This window comes from Erinaceus europaeus, chromosome 1 (genome assembly GCF_950295315.1).
Source record: "Erinaceus europaeus chromosome 1, mEriEur2.1, whole genome shotgun sequence".
Classification (NCBI taxonomy): Eukaryota; Metazoa; Chordata; class Mammalia; order Eulipotyphla; family Erinaceidae; genus Erinaceus; species Erinaceus europaeus.
This window is the reverse complement of record NC_080162.1, coordinates 195,803,561-195,821,330: the sequence shown is the minus strand read 5'-3', so window position 1 is coordinate 195,821,330 and position 17,770 is coordinate 195,803,561. Positions and strand designations below refer to the sequence as shown.

The window sequence follows — 17,770 nt, the reverse complement described above, 5'->3', positions numbered from 1 at the left end:
CTTCTTTTTTATTGGGGAGGGTTAATAATTTGTAGTCAACAATAAAATACAGTAGTAGTTGGTTTATAGGTAATATTTCTCAGTTTTCCATATAACACTCTAGTCTCCCACCTAGGTCCTCTTCAGCCATCATGTTCCAGGACCTGAACACTCCCTGCCACCTCGTAGTCCTTTACTTTGATGCAATACAGGAAACCCAGTCCAAGTTTGGCTATGTGTTTTCCCTTCTGTTCTTACTTTTCAACTTCTGTCCAGAGGTAAGATCATCGCATATTCATCCTTCTTCTTCTGGCTGATCTCACTTCACAGGATTCCTTCTACCTACATCCAGGATGGGATGAAGATGGTGAATTCACAGTATTAAATACCTGAGTAGTATTCCATTGTGTATATAGACCACAACTTGCTCAGCCACTCATCTGTTGTTGGACACTTGGGTTGCTTCCAGGTTTTGGCTATCACAAATTGTGTTCCTATGATCATAGGTATACACAGACCTTTTTAGATGGGTGTGTTTGGTTCCTTAGGATATATCCCCTGGAGAGGAGTTGCAGTGTCATTGGGTAGGTCTACTTTTAGCCTTCTGAAAGTTCTCCAGACTGCTCTCCACTGGGGTTAGAGAAATTTACATTTCCACCATCAATGCATGAGGGTTCCTTTGTCCCCACAACCTCTCTGGCATTAAATGGGCTACTCTGAGACTTGAATACAAAGAAGGAAACATCCATGGAAAGATCTGAATAAAAAGAGGAAAGACTCACAGTCTCTTAAGATAGGAGACATTTCTCTGAGTTGCAAGCATAGGAGACAGGTTAGGTGTCCCTATCCAGGAACACACAGAGCCGGGAGCACTAAGAGATTTCCTAGAAAGGGAGGTGGGGAGAGGCTAGCACATGATGGGATTTGTGAAGCAGCTTGCAGTGTGTGAGTTTGAAGCCCCTAGAGAGGATTAAAGAGTGATGATCAGACTCATTGCAATGCATTTCTTTCTTTCTTTCTTTTTTAAATTATATAGTAGGAAGTTGTAGGATGTACTACTCAACAAACCAGCTTCCCATTAAAACTTCTTGTGGAAAATGTTAAACATCTAGGCATAAATCTGCATCTTCAAGAATAATGTAGTTAATTAAAAAAATAAGACTTTTGAGTGAAGAAAACAAGCACTTAGAATTTCTAATGTGAAAACATACAGCAACTACTTTAAAATACACTGTGCAAACCCATATTCAAAAGTTAATGACAATTACGATTTATTTATCTATTCAACACATATTCATGGACTGACAGTTAAGAGTTTCAAATTCTTCAAAATACGGATATAATCTGCTTTTTCTAGAGGAAAACAGCCAACATATAAATAGCCATGAGTTGTTATAACAGATGCACATGCAGGAAACAAACAGGGGGCTGGGCTGTGGCACATTTGGATAAGCACGCATAATGCTATGAGGAAGGTCCTGTGGAAGGACCCAGGTTTGAGTCCCCACCAGCAGAAGGGATGCTTCATGAATAATGAAGCAGGTCTGCAGGTGTCTATCTTTCTCTCCCTCTCTATCTATCCCCTCTCCTCTCAATTTCACTCTGTCCTATAAAATAAAATAAATTCTTTTTAAAAAAGGAAAACAAAAAATGGCCACCCAGAATCTTTTTAAAAGGTGGATTTGCAGATGAATATATATAATATAGATCTACATACATATATAAGATATATATAGTAGAACAATAATGAGTATTCCTTGAGGAGGTAGATAGATAGTTGTTATTTACATAATTATTTCATTTTTCTGTTATTTTTTTATTATAAAATATTTGGGCAACTTATTTGCTGAGTCACTCTTCTTTTAAGCCCCCCCCCATGTCTTTTTTTTAATTGGAGGATTAATGCTTTACAGTGAAGTTGCAGGCACATAGGTTCAATGGCTCATCTCCATATACATCATGGAACAGAGCTTCAAGGTCCCCTCCACCCCCTCTCTCCCTCTCCCTTTCCAGAGTCATTTGCTTTGTTGCAATATACCCAGCCCAGTCTAAATGTCACTTTGTGATTTCCCTCTCTGTCCTTATTTCTAAAATTCCACCTATAAGTCACATCATTCAGTACCTGCCGTTCACTTTTTTGGCTTGCTTCACTTAACATGATGTCTTTTAAATTCCATCCAAGATGGGGTCAAGGATATGACTTCATCATTTTTTTAAATTTTTTATTATTATTTATTTATTTTCCCTTTTGTTTTGTTGTTGTAGTTATTGCTTGTCGAGTTGCATCGTGGGGGAGAGAGAAGAGACCAGAGCAGAGCTGGAACACAAATCTTTATTCACTCTGGCACCTCAGAGTTGGGTGTGGGCACAGCAGTTAAGGCCACGTGGAGCTAGCAAAATGGGCTATGTGCAGCAACCCTTCTCTGAGCCAAGTCGTCAAGGCCAGGGAAAAGGTAAGAGAGAGAAAGGCGGAAGCAGGAGGGCTTTTATGGGAGAAATTCTGGAAGTGGTAAGTCGGGGTGGGATTGGCTAGAAAAATGGGGCTGGAGAAAACAAGGCTCTCTGGGAAGCTAGGGTTTCAGCTCTCATGGGAATGGGCAATACCCTGAGGGTATCTTCACGATTACCCAACAATTGTTGTTGATGTCATCGTTGTTGGATAGGACAGAGAGAAATGGACAGAGGAGAGGAAGACAGAGAGGGGGAGAGACCTGCTTCACCACCTATGAAGTGACTTCCCTGCAGGTGGGGAGCCGAGGGCGTGGGCTGCGCTACCGCCGGACTCCCCGACCTCATCATTTTTAATGGCTTGGCAGCCCCCACTTCCCCTAACCACAGTGTGGATTCCATCTCCTTCTGAGGTTCCCATCCTAGTCCCTAATCTCCATTCAAACTTCTATCCCCAACTCTAGTACCTCCTTAAAACTCCAACCTTGGGACCCACTCCAATTCCAAAGGAGGCCCTGAACACTGGCACTTTCTGACTGAAGTATAGGTGACAAATGTGTCCCACATTTCCTTACTGCCAATTTGCATCTTCCCTGAGTGGGTACTTTCCACCACTAACAAAAGGCAGACAATGCTGAGAGACAATTATTCTTTACAGACTGAGTATTGGACAGAACTCAAAGACCTCTCCAGTGGAAGTAGAAACATAGGTGGTGGTGCTACTGCTCATCAGGCTTCAGAATACATGGCTTTAGTTACTGGAATCACAGTGGCTGAGTCAAGAACTTCCTGCATCAGCAAGAAAGCACCAGCTATAGTCACTGTTTGCATTCCTGTCCTTTTCCTGTAGTAGCAACAGTGAAAAGCTGAGCTCAGCTTCCTTCACAATTATAGGAATTGGGATTTATGCCAGATTTGATTTGTTTCCTTTCAGGGCACCTCCTCTTCTGAAGTTCTCTTGCCCTTATACATCAGAATGCTATAGTGTTGTGAGAAATTGCCCTAAGTTAAGAAGCCAAAGTTTCATTCCTGGCTCAGGCACTGACCACTTCGGGAACTTCAGTGGTGATACTTGACTATCTGGTTTGCAGTTAACTTCTCATATAGTAAAATACATGAGACAATTCAGTTCTAAGCTGCTGGGAAAGTTTCAAAACATCTACAAAGTCAGCAGAACTACCCAGTCATGTGTGATTAAAGAAATGTAATGCCTTGTTTTCATTACAGATTGGGAGTCATCTTCCATCTGAGGTTCCCATTCTAGTCCCTAGTCCCTTTTGAAGCCATTGCAAGGTAGTTTCCATTCATTAAAAAAAAAAAAATTTTCCTTCCTGGATTAAGAAAAAAATATTCATGAGTATTCTGTTTGCAGGTGAGGACCAGGGGCTTGAACCCTGGCCCTTGTAATATGTGTGCTCAACCAGATCCCTCTCGCAATATCTGTCTTCTTTCAAGATGATTTTTTATGTTTATTTATTCATTTATTTTCCCTTTTGTTGCCTTTGTTTCTTTTTTATCATTATTGTAGTTATTATTGTTGTTGTTATTGATGTCATCATTGTTAGGATAGAGAAATGGAGAGAGGAGGGGAAGACAGAGAAGGGAAGAGAAAGATAGACACCTGCAGACCTGCTTCACCACCTGTGAAGCGACTCCCTTGCAGGTGGGGAGCCAGGGGCTCGAACCAGAACCCTTGCACCAGTCCTTGTGCTTTGTGCCACATGTGCTTAACCCACTGCACTACTGCCTGACTCTCCAAGATGAATTTTTTTTTGGCACAAGTATCTACACTCTTATTAGTGTGAACCAGATAATTTCCTCATGGCCATGATTGGGGATGTGAGGTTTAGCTCCAAGGGACATGGACAAATAGGAAACTGGAACTTGTTCATTAATATCATCTACAAGACCACATCTGTGCATGAAATGTGCACTCTTCTTACTATAATCAACATTGGATTTGTATCTCTTCTTAAGTTCTCAGAGTATGATGGGACCACAGGGCAGGGGACTGACAGAACACTGGCATGCTTGTTATGGAATTCATAGGCCAAGGTTGGGATTCTAGGGGTATTCATTCTATGGTGATAACATCCACGTCTCTCCACCACTTCTACCAGGGGGAGAAATCATTATTCATATTTCAGGACGGGAGATTTTGGTATGAAAGATTTGCTTCTTGTTTATTGGGTTGCTTCACCAAAGTACTGCTCTGCTCTGGTTAATGTGGAACATTGTACCTGGGACTCTGGAGGCCAAGGAATAAAACTATTTTTGCATAACCATTACGCTAGTCCCCTGCCTCCTGGTATAGAGTTTTATAACCACATATCTGTTTAATCAACAATGGCTTTGATCAAGGTTAATATAAATTTTGAAATATTCACAGGGCAGACTAGTATTTGCTAATGTTTATCTAGTGTCTCAGCTCTAATTAATCCTTTGATTCTATTTGTTGAGCTGGGAGGTAGTATGTCTAGTTAAGCACACATACTACCAAGGACAAGGATCCAGGTTCCAGCACCTGTGCCCCACTTACAGGACGTCTGCTTCACAAGCGGTGAAGCAGGTCTTCAGGTGTCTCTCTTTCTCTCCCTCTCTCCATTTCCTTATCCCCTCTCAATTTATCTCTGTCCTATCTAGTAAAAAAATAGAAGAAAGGGGTCGGGCGGTAGCACAGCAGGTTAAGTGCAAAGCTCAAGGACTGGAATAAGGATCCTGGTTCGAGCCCCTGGCTCCCCACCTGCAGGGCAGTCGCTTCACAGGCAGTGAAGCAGGTCTGCAGGTGTCTCTTTCCCCCTCTTTGCCTTCCCCTCCTCTCTCCATTTCTCTCTGTCCTATCCAACAAGGAATGACATAAACAACAACAATAACCACAACAAGGCTACAACAACAAGGGCAACAAAAGGGGGAAAAATGGCCTCCAGGAACAGTGGATTCATGGTACAGGCACCGAGCCCCAGCAATAACCCTGGAGGCAAAAAAAAAAAAAAATAGAAGATAAAAAAAAAAAAAAGCAAAAATGGCTGCTAGCAACATGGATTCTTAGTGTTGGCACAGAGCCCCAGTTCTCACCCTGGTGTTAATAAAAAATAAAATAAAATGAAATAAAACAAAAAGATTTTACTTATTTATTAATGAGAAAGGTAAGAGGAGAGAGAAAGAGCCAAACATAACATTGGTGTATGTGCTTTCAGGGGTTGAACTCAGGACCTTGTGCTTGAGAGTCCAATGCCTGATCCACTGTACCACCTCCCAGCCCACCCTCATTAATATTTATGAACTGCACAAATGCAGCAGAGTTTCATTTATTCTGCCAAGTGGGTACAGAAGGGCCATTGCCCACTGGGCCTGTTTTAACCAGGACCACAGATGTCTTTTTTTATTTTTAATTTTTTAAATATTTATTTTCCCTTTTGTTGCCTTTGTTTTTTTATTGTTGTTGTAGTTATTACTGCTTTTGTTATTGATGTCGTCATTGTTAGATAGGACAGAGAAAAATGGAGAGAGGAGGGGAAGATAGAGAGGGAGAGAGAAAGATAGACACCAGCAGACCTGCTTCACCGCCTATGAAGGGACTCCCCTGAAGGTGGGGAGCCGGGCCTGGAACCAGGATCCTTAAGCCAGTCCTTGTGCTTCACACCACATGCACTTAACCCACTGCGCTACAGCCTGACTCCTCAGAACAACTGATGTCTTAACTGTGCAACTCCCTCTAGACATCAAAGGTGATTCTATTCGGAAAGCCCTGGGCACTTTGTAAAATTAGAAGATAGATTTGGAACTCCATCCCTGGCTGCTGAGAAATTAGAATTCTGCTCCTTGGAACGGACAGATAGCCACAGTTGACTGCTGATTAAAAATACCGTTTCTGTCTTCTTGTGCTTTCAGGATGCCTCCTATACCTCTGCCAAGTTCACTTTATGAATATGAAAAAAAGGGTGTGAGTTGGGAGTCGGGCACCAGCGCAGCGGGTTAAGCACACGTGGCGCAAAGCACAAGGACTGGTTCGAGCCCCTGGCTCCCCACCTGCAGGGAAGTCACTTCACAGGCGGTGGAGCACATCTGTAGGTGTCTTTCTCTTCCCCTCCTCTCTCCATTTCTTTATGTCCTATCCAACAATGACGACAACAATAATAACTTCAACAAGAAAACAACTAGGGAAACAAATGGGAATAAATAAATAAATAAATATTAAAAATAAAATAAAAATAAAATCTTTAAAAAAAAAAAGGGTGTGAGTTTCTGAACTCATCTTGCCTTGAGATGCTGACAGAATCCACCCAAAACATGTAATGGTCACCACAGGTCTTCAGCTATTTTCACACACTGAAGCAGTCACAGTCAAGTTTGAGGATTTACAGGGGAAAGTGTGGCATTTCATGGGCTTAGCTAGTGTGAGAAACCCCAGAGGAAAGTTCTATTCAGAGGGTGTTTTATAGAAACCATGTGGGTTGGTTTTCTCTGGTTAATGTGGGATGCTGAATAGATCAAGGCAGATGGAAACTGGGAGGTCTTTTTTTTTTTTAAGCCACAAGCCACATGCTGATGACACAAACATAGGTTTTGGTTAAAAAAAAAAGTGAGATATACAAATAAAAACATAACATTGACATTTCTATTAAGCCACTGCTCTGAGAGGTAAGCACTGCATTGGTGACTGTATTTTTTTTAAGATGGAATTTATTGAATAGCCGGAATCATGTCTTTTTCATTTCCTCTAGACCAGAGAAGCAAAATCTAAAAGAAATTGAATCAGCAAAATCAACAGCACACTGCAGAGTTAAGTGTATTTCTTAGATCAGAGCTTTTAAAGACTAATCAGAAAGCACACCCATTGGCTACTGGAGGAGCAGAATGAAGAAGATGGATGGGGAAGAGGCACCCCACTGACTCTGAGCACTAACTAGAGTACCCTAAACTGAAGAGTGTGAACTCTAGAAGGAGATAATGAGGAAGTGCTACACGTTGGCATTACAATGAGAATATGGTTGCATTTTTTTTTCTTACAACATGATATAACCTCTTGGCACTTCTCTTTTTTGGCATTCATAAGAGCTCCACTAATCTATCCATATTTTAGAACAAATTTCTCTCCCCTGGAATATATGTATGTATACTAGTTGCTTAACTGGTTGGTACAGAGTGCTAAAAGCCATGGCTCTTCCTCCCTCCCTCCCTTCCTTCCTTTATTTCTTTCTCCCTTTTTTCTTCCTTCCTTCCTTCCTTTCCCTCATTCATTCATTCTCTCTCTTTTCCTTTTTTTCTTCTTACAAATCATATCCCTCTCTTTTTTAGGAGGATGACTGATTAAACCTCTGTGCCTTATCAGAGATAAAATTGACAATTCACACATCCTATACTTTCATTTCTTTATTACCTAGTAGTTGTTTTGATTGTGACTTGGGGTAGATGAAATACTGTATCCAGTCTGTAGCACCTCATGAATTTGCATGTAGAGATGATTTGATTTAGGGGTTCTGTGCACATCTTACAAAGCATAACTGTTTTGTCAGACCTCATTTATTTCGCAAGATGAAAATGAAATCTCTCTTCACCAAGGGTGAATAGCTTCTGCTAGCTCTTTAATATGTGAAGCAATATGTTTTATCACAGACAGGACCTTGGCTTTCTCCTATTGTTTCTCTGCAGGAGAAAATTATCAAAATCTGAATAACAAGCAAGAATACAATGTTTACCCAACAGGCTCCAAAAAACAAGCCATTGAGGATTTTGACTAGACTGAAACTTTGTATCACAGTAAATTTGGTCACAATAGAAGAGCAAAGGAATTTGAAAACATGTCATACTTGAAATTTCCTCTTTATTAATAAGTTTATCAGAGCAATTGTGAACTTACAGCACAGTAAGAGAAGAAATACAGAGTCCCCATACACTCTCTCCACATGCAACATGTCATGCCCTATTGCTAACATTTGGATTAGTGTCGTACCTTTCTACAACTGATGAACCAAGATTAATTCATTGTAGCTACATACAGTCCACAATCTACATTAGGAGGGTCATTCTGTGTTGTACATTCTGTGGGTCTTAACAAGGATTTGTATTCATTAACATTATACCATACAGAATAGTTTCACTGACTTGCAAATCCTCTCCTCTCCACCTATTCACTACTTCATTCAGGCTCACTTCTCTGTGTAATGTTTTACTTCACATTCATCAAGCTTCCCTCTGAACTATCCTTCAGATTATCAAGAGAACTTGACTTAGTGCCTAATTTTACCTTTGATTTACATCAAGTTGCAAACCTATAGATTACCCCTGGGGGCATTATGCTTTGCTATAACCAAAGAAATTTACATTTGAACATAACAGCTTTTCTAACTATACATTCTGAAAAATTATGATAATTTTATTTCGGTGATGTAGAGCTCATAGCTCCTTTCTCATTTGCCAGGAACACATTATGTACACACACACACACACACACACACGCACACACACACACACACACACACTCCTTCTTGAAATGTTCCAAAATCAAAACAAATCTGAAGCCCCCTGAGAACTCATGAATGCAGAAAACAGACAAGATGTGTTGAAGTTGAAGTCAGCATGCCACACTAAATAGCCTCTTAACCTTGCTTTCTCCTCATGTCTACACAACAGCTTCAAGGGCCTTCCTTCTAGTGAGTGCCCCCCCCCCCCCCCACACACACACACACTTTCCTCTATCAGTCACTAAGGATGAGAGTCTGGATGGCTAGTTAAAAGCTCAGGTCTTGGGGTCACTAATATATTTCATTCTATTTTATGGGATCTGGGAAACGAGTTCAAAATCTTCACAGTGAACATCCTTTGATATCTCACTGATTACCAAGTTCCTATCTCTGAAGTTTAAGTCTGTATCCTTATCTTATTAAGTCTATGTCACTTAATCCTTCCATTCCATAGTGAGGGACATACTACCACTACCACTGGGTTGAAGAAGGACTGTGAAACATATTATTTATTTGTGCAAAGTACCTAATTCATACTGAGGATATGTTTCTTTGTAAACTATATGCAATTTTCTTATCAGAGTCCTAACGTATGTAAAGGTTGCTTCTAAGTTCTCTTATAAAGAGTCATCTAACCTGTAACCATTCTGATTACAACTATCATTTCCCATTTCTGAAGTTGCTTTCCAATAGTCGCTTACTATCATGCTTAAATCAGTATGAGTCTAAGATTAAGAGAACCAAATTTTCAGAGGGTTTTCTATGACACAGATCTCTCCCCCCTCCTCTCTTTCTCTCTCTCCTGCTGCTTCCCAGAAAATATTTTATTTCTGAGGCTGGGTTGGTGGCAAACCTGGTTGAGCACACATGTTACAATGGTCAGGGACCTGGGTTCAAGCCCCCAGCCCCCACCTGCAGGGGGAAAGCTCTGTTAGTGATGAAGCAGTGTTGCCGGTGTCTCTCTCTTTCTCTCATCCCCTTCCCTTTTAATTTCTTGCTGTCTCTATTCAATAAATAAATATTAAAAATTAAAAAATAGTTGTTTTCTTTCTTCTCTCTTCCTGAATGTTCTGAGTTGAGATCTGCAAAATGTTTAAAATAGCAGGCCTGGGCTAGGGAGACAGTATAGTGGTTATGCAAAAGACTTCCATGCCTGAGGCTCCAAAGTCTCAGGTTCAGTCCCTAGAACCTCCATAAGCCAGAGCTGAGCAGTGTTCTGGTAGCTCTCTGTGCGTATCTTTCTCTTTGTCATTAAAAATAAATAAAATATTTTAACAAATAGCATGCCGAAAGATTTTACCACTAGATATATAACTTGTACAATTTAGCAATTTCATATGTACTAGGAAGCTGAGTCTCACATTTAGCATGTGATAGACTGATAAGCATACCACAGCTGTTTGCAGAAAATGTTAGATGCAAGGTCAGTAACACAGGGAAAGGTTACAATATAGTTAAATGTGAGACTGGTTTCCTTTACTTAAAATTAAATGAATCTAATGATGACAATAAATTAGTGTTGAATCACTTGCATTGCACACTACCATAAAGCAGAAAAACTCCTGCCTTTGAAAACAATGTCAATAAAAAAAACAAAAAACAATACAATCTTCCCACATGTATATGTTTTACCTTCTATTTGAGCATAATTGTATTGGAAGTCACTCAGTTGAAAGCCATCTCATTATTATTCATTTATACATGCATTTTAATGAGAGCAATTACTTTCTCAGCAAGAAACCATTATTGGGTATGATGAAAATATTATCTTTCCTTTGATTACAGGGGAGTTACATAGGATGCCAAAATGAGATGCAACTGCTCTCAGCATATACTGCAGCATTGACGATTCTCCAAGAAATGTTTTAAAAAAAAAAAAAAGCTTTTCCCTAATTGAATTCTACAGAGGATGAAGTGTGTCCTGCATATAGACTTGCAAAGTTACTGACCACTCTTTCTATGTGAAGCTGCTGTCATTCGCCATCTGGTAGGCATAAGCTTTTTTAGAGTTACATGAAAGTTTTGTTGCATTTTCAATCTAAATATGAAAATGCTCTAGACAGGAATTTCACTTCCTGAACAAGGTTCCTGGAAAAACAACCAGTGTGATTTCAGCCACACACTCTGAAGCATCGCTTGAACCTCACTTGACTGTTACTGACCTGGTACATTGCCTGGAAGTCAACTATTGAAAAGACTAAAAGCACTTCAGAAGTAAAACTTGCCCTTTGCTTTATTTGAGAAAAAAAATAAATAAGTGTATCTCTGAAAATGTGTTTTGCCAGAGGAACTATTTTTCTGAACCCTGACTTTGTATCCCATTGAAAACTGTACCAGATCTTAATAAGCCCTGGCTTTCAGTCACCATCTGTACACAATGGATAAAGAGCTCCTATTCCCCACAATCAAATAGTTAATTTATTTAGATTTCCTACTGTGTTCTGAAATTGCTTTCTATAGCTTCTATAAAGTTTCATAGTCTACCAAAAAATTTATTTTTTGGTTGGGAATCTGTTTAGCAATATTCACAAGAATGTCCTAGTTTTTCTTCTTCCTATTCTTTCTTCTTAAAATAGCCTCTTCATGTGGTCCAGGTGGTGGCGCAGTGATAAAGTTTTGGACTCTCAAGTATGAGGTCCTGAGTTCTACCTCCAGCAGCACATGTGCCAGAGTGATGTCTGGTTCTTTCTCTCTCCTCCTATCTTTCTCATTAATAAATAAATTAAAATAAAAAAGCCTCTTCATAAATTACTTAAGTGATGGACTTGAACAACTAATTTTAATGTGAAAATATGAACTGCTTTAGAATATCACAAGGTAAAATAAACCTAATTCTGTTTTTGCATACTGTAAAATTATATTTGAAAATAAACACCACTGTCTAAATTTGCCTTCTTCACTTCCTTAGAATTTGAATAATATAGTGATCAGATTCTTTTTTTCTGTTTTAACAGGAGCGATGCTCAGCTCTGGCTTATGGTGGTGCTGAGGATTGAAGCCAGGACTTCAGGGCCTCAGGCATAAAAGCCTCTTTGCATAACCATTATGCTATCTACTCCACCCACACATTTTTCTCAAAAGATATATGAAAGAAAAATATGTCGGACTTCCAAAAGAAATTCTAAAATCCTACTTCACTTTGCTTTCTCCATAACATGTTACAATGGTTTTACCTCTACCATTGATCTTTCTGCTTGCTGAGAAGCACAGAAGAAGAATGGTCATGCTCCGACATATTCAGGAAGTTTCTGGAATTGACTAGATGCTCTTTATTAAGTCACTGGACTCTTAACAACTCTTTGTGATAATGTAAACAATGCTTATTACTGGCCTTTGAGAAACTGACAGTTTAAAGGAATCTACCGTACAGAAGTCAAGTCATTAGCATACATCTTAATTTCCTTTATGGAGTAAATACTGTTTTCCAAGACCCTGTTGTCTCAAATGTAGTTTCACATCTTCCCAAAGAGTCTGCTGGTACACTTCACCCCCCTCCACCTGCTACCCTCCTTCCACTGTTCTCCATTGCACCTCCACGGTATGCTCCCAGAGGTAACCCAGCCTGTTCATTAATGTTCACCCTGTCTTTACACTTTCTTTATTTCAAAACTCCAGCTATGAGTGAGATCACTGAAAAAGCATATGAATCCCTGGAACATATACTTTTGACCATTAGGGTACTTGTCTATGTTGGTTTTATTTTCAACAGTTTATCACACAAAATGAGCTTGTGTCACTGACTTAAGCCTGTGATGCCTGCTGGTGATGGAGGCTGTTTAAAAGCTACTTGCTGGGGGTCGGGCGGTAGTGCAGCGGGTTAAGCGCATTTGGTTCAAAGCGCAAGGACCAGAGCAAGGATCCCAGTTTGAGCCAGCAGCTTCCTACCTGCAGGGGAGTCGCTTCACAGGTAGTGAAGCAAGTCTACAGATATCTATCTTTCTTTCCCTTTCTCTGTCTTCCCCTCCTCTCGATTTCTCTCTGTCCTATACAACAACGACGGCGATGACATCAACAGCAACAATAATAACCACAACACGGCCACAACAAAAAGGGCAACAAAGGGGGAGAATGGCCTCCAGAAGCAGTGGATTCATGGCGCAGGCACTGAGGCCCAGCAATAACCCTGGAAGCAAAATAATATTAATAATAAAATAAAATAAAAAATAAAAGCTACTTGCTGCTGAAGGAATAATAGGTTATCTTCTTTCAAGGCAAAATGCTTTCCAGAAATCATTGAAGATATTTTCTTAAAGTTGGTTCTGAGATTGGTATGAGTTATTTTGTGCTCACATCATCATAGGTAATATTTCCTCAACAAAGACCAGAAAGACAAAGCATTATTGCATAGTGGAAAAAAACCAACAACTTTTAACACTTAATTTCTTTCTGAATAAATGGTAGCTCCCTCTGCTTCTAAATTGCATGAGACAAAATGGTAGGCAGTTGTCTGTAAAAGTATATCCCTGATATCTCATCAGAACAGTTTCACCAGGACCTAATAAAACCCAAAAGGAACAGAGTGACAAACTATAGTGATAGGTTCATGCCAAGTACACTGTCATCCAGTGCCAACTGTCATAATGACTCTGATATAGTCAGAGAGATCCGAGAGCTACTTGGTAACTAAACCCAGAAATGAATTCTAGGACTATGGGATTTAGATGGAGTTGTAACACTCAATAGCAAGCAGAGTCTTGATGGAATATAAATGAGAGAAGCAGTTAGTGCAAAAATACCCCTCACTGAATAAAAGTAGGAAACCCAACAATACTCAAAAGATAATGGAAAGTCATCTAGTCATGCCCTCTAAGTCATCACATACCAGATATCTGCACTAGAGAGAAGTAAGGACTCTACCCCCTTGGACCTAAACTCTTTCTTTGGTTCTATTTCACTCTTATTGATGGAATTTTGTTTTATTCCCTGTTAGTGCATCACTTTTAGTGGAGTGGCACCACAGTGCCTCTTTTATATTTATATTTTGTATTTATATTTTATATTTATAAAAGCCAAGAAGTTATATCATCATAGTTACTTAATTTTGGATGAAAAATGTGCTAGGGAATATGTAATTTCAATTTTATTTTAGGGAATATATAAAAACATTTTGAAAGGTGCTTACTTGCAATATAGAAACATAATCTCCCCCCACACACACACACCTTTTTTTTTTTAAATTCTAGATGTTTGTTTCAAGGAGTATTTGGACAGAAGATAGCAGTATTTTTTTTTTTTTTTTACTAGCCATTTGTACTAGTGAGAGTGCATATATCATGACTTTTAGGGGAATGTCTGTTATCAGAGTCCTGGGTTCACATTCTAGCTCACAGTACTACTTACAAGCTGTGTGACGATGGTAAATTTAGTTAGATCCTAATACTGTTCCAATTATTCTACCAAGGATAGGAGAAAATTATATTAGGTAAAATAATTCCAACATTAGAAAACTAATATTGGCAGGTTAAGCGCAGGTGGCGCAAAGCACAAGGACCGGCATAAGGATCCCGGTTCGAACCCCGGCTCCCCACCTGCAGGGGAGTCGCTTCACAGGTGGTGAAGCAGGTCTGCAGGTGTCTATCTTTCTTTCCTCCTCTCTGTCTTCCCCTCCTCCCTCCATTTCTCTCTGTCCTATCCAACAACGACAACAACAATAATAACTACAACAATAAAACAACAAGGGCAACAAAAGGGAATAAATAAATAAAATAAATATAAAAAAATAATAATAATAAAAAGAAAACTAATATTGCTCATATAAAATGAGAATATTAAAAATAAATAGATCTTAGAGTGCCTCTATACATTCAATTTTGAGTTTTAACAGTGACATTTCATTTTAGCAGTTTTTAACATTTTTTTCAATTTATTTATTTTTATTTATTCCCTTTTGTTGCCCTTGTTGTTGTATTGTTGTAGTTATTGATGGATAGGACAGAGAGAAAATGGAGAGAGGAGGGGAAGACTGAGAGGGGGAGAGAAAGATAGATAACTGCAGAACTGCTTCATCACCTGTGAATAGACTTTTCTGTAGGTGGGGAGCCAAGGGCTGGCTTCTTTATGCTGGTCCTTGCATTTTGCACCACCTGCATTTTACACTTTACCAACCGACTCCCCAGTTTTTAACTTTTTAATTCTTAGAATGCATGATAATATGAAATAAGCTGTCTTAGTCTGATTCCCATGTTTTGTGCACAGTCATCTCCAAAATAAAAATGCTGAATAGGAATAACCCACCAGCTTCATGTTGATTCTTAGCACAGAGAAATTAAAAAAATTAAAGGAAGGACACTTGCAAAGCTGTGAACCTGAATTACCTAAATAGGTACATTTAAACATATAAGTCTACATTGTTATTGTGATAAATAAATGTGAGACTTATAGCAATCTATACACATGGAACTGTAATGGGAACTCAAAGGAACTTAGACAACAACAAGATCCTCAACAACTGTGGAAAAATCTTCTGCTTCTAATAGCCTTGATTGTCAGAAAAAAGTTAAATCCTGGCAAACAAGGTCAAGGTGAAAGATTTTTTTTTTTTTTGGGGGGGGGGGCTTCCGGTAGAAACTGGAAGACCTGCTAGACAAATTCTAAAAGAGCTGTAACACTGCTAAGGTGAAAGACTTTTATGGAACATGAGAAGATACACCTATGGTCATCTCATCTAGAGCCAATGAATCAGACTAATGGCCTGTTAATGACAGGGCAGACTAGAAACATGCAGTCTATGACCTACTATTATCTGAGCAGAAGGGTGTATAACTCATATATCTCTCAGCTATCTTAATTTTGAGTGGGAAGGACAACAGACAATGGCAATCACAGTTCATACTCAAGGTCAGGAAGTAAGACTTATCTACTGTTATCTCCAGATCTAACACTTATCATTTGTTTAGAAAGTGCCCGCTTGCTAAATCTTTGTTACACTCTTAGTTTGGTAAGAGGAAGAACTAGGGTAAGTCCACTCCACATTACTGTGAGAAATATGAGGGATTTCCTAAGTATGACACCACAGTGCAGAATTCCTGTCTCTTCCAGTATTCTTTTCCCAGGGCATATGATAAAGGAAAATAAGGTGTTAAACAAGAAATCAAGATCAAACCAGCTTGGATGCTTTATCTGTGACACAACTCTTCAGGTCTGCAATCATAAACCGAAGGTGGGGGTTATGTAGTTATTGCTTTTGTTCATCTCAAGGCCAAGGAAAGGCAGGATAGCTAAACAGAAAAAACCCATGGGATCAAACAATCCTGGTATTAAGCCATAACTCTGACACCTAACCATTGTGTGAAGATATGGGGCAGAATAAAAAATCCCTACTTCAGTTTTCTCACGTGTAAGCTGAACATAACAATAATTATCATGACAAAGCTTTTACAAAATTTTAAGGTAAAGCCTGCTACATGCAGACACTTGTTGAATTATACTTTAGTACTGTTTACTTACTCATGAGAACATGCTCATGTAAGTAAATATGCAGACTCAGAAAAAAGGAAAACACACACACAATAACCAGATAACTCTAGTCCTGAAAGTTTTGAGAAAATATATTTGATTTCCATGTATTTAACTAGCCTAGGAGATCATCAAAATGCTTAAATTGTATACTCTGTTCATTAAGAATAATTCATTCAAGCACAACCTGATACAACTTGCAAAGTCAATATGATACACTTTGGTAATATCACTTTGGGATCTATTACCAAGTATCTCTTTATGCAGACACTATTAGAGCTATGTTGCAATGTAAAAATTTTAAATTGTCTTTAGAAAGAGAATATGATGGTAGAAGGTTGGAGAAATAACATTCTTTTCTCTCTTTCTCTCCCTTGATCTTATTGTACACAAACACACACACACACACACACACACACACACATACACACACAGAGAAAGAGAGAGAGAGAGAGGCTGTTTTCAAACTTGGTTTGCCCGTTTTTCAAAGCAAAACAAACAAAACCCCAGAAAATATAGAGAAATGGTGAAATATATCATAAATACAAGACTTATTCATGACTCTGCATGAGAATACTAAGAAGCACTAACATTTTGACTCTTCAAATGTGGTAAGATTCTCCCTAGAAGTCCAGTCTTTTAGAGGCTCTAAATTTGTTCCTTATGACATGTCATTTTAGATGCTAAGTTCAACTACTTAAATTTTCAAATAAAAGGGGATTTAAATAAAATTATCCTGACTCCTCTTTGTGAATGAAAATTGTGGGGAAAAAAGATTGATTGAAATTCACTTTATATTTAATAATAAAAAATATTAACATTTATCTGTGCAATTTTAAAAAAAGTTTGTTTTCTGGTTTTTGCCAAAGCTCCAGCAATTATTTAATCTGGTCATTTTCTTCCCAGGAATCTTTTCTGAATTTTAACTTCCTAATTATTTCATCAGGAAGGAATCCCAGACAAAGAACAACAAGGAAGCTATTTCTTGATTCCAAGTTGCCATACCCAGTAAACAATCATTTCATTTATTTATTTACCATTGATCAATACTTAAAGGGAAGATAACGGATAATGGAAACGGAAAGAGTGACATTAGCTGCCTACCCTTCCTCGAGACCTAAAGATCAATCCTTAAATCGACACTCAGACCCTTAGAGTCCTGGAACTATCTCCGAACCTCATTCCACCTTTCTTTTGTATTTCATCATGCGAGCCCCATAATTTGGCATTAAGCATTTCCATATTAAATAGATTTAGTTAAATCATAATTGGATGATTAAGAATCAAGCCAATTTCATTTGTTAACACGCCTACATATTATATGCAAAAGAGAAACATCTAATTAGAGGGTAGATCTAATTCACAGTAGCTTAATATAACGACCACTAGAGAGTATATGATTGTATTATCTAGAACGCCGAAGA

General features: G+C 38.8%; 1 non-coding gene across 1 annotated transcript; it reads right to left on the bottom strand.

Moving 5' to 3' along the window:
* Positions 1-15,439: 15,439 nt before the first annotated feature.
* On the bottom strand, positions 15,440-15,501 carry LOC132542834 (U7 small nuclear RNA). Its single transcript, XR_009553804.1, has one exon. It is a non-coding gene; the product is annotated as a U7 small nuclear RNA (small nuclear RNA).
* Between the last annotated feature and the right edge of the window lie 2,269 nt (positions 15,502-17,770).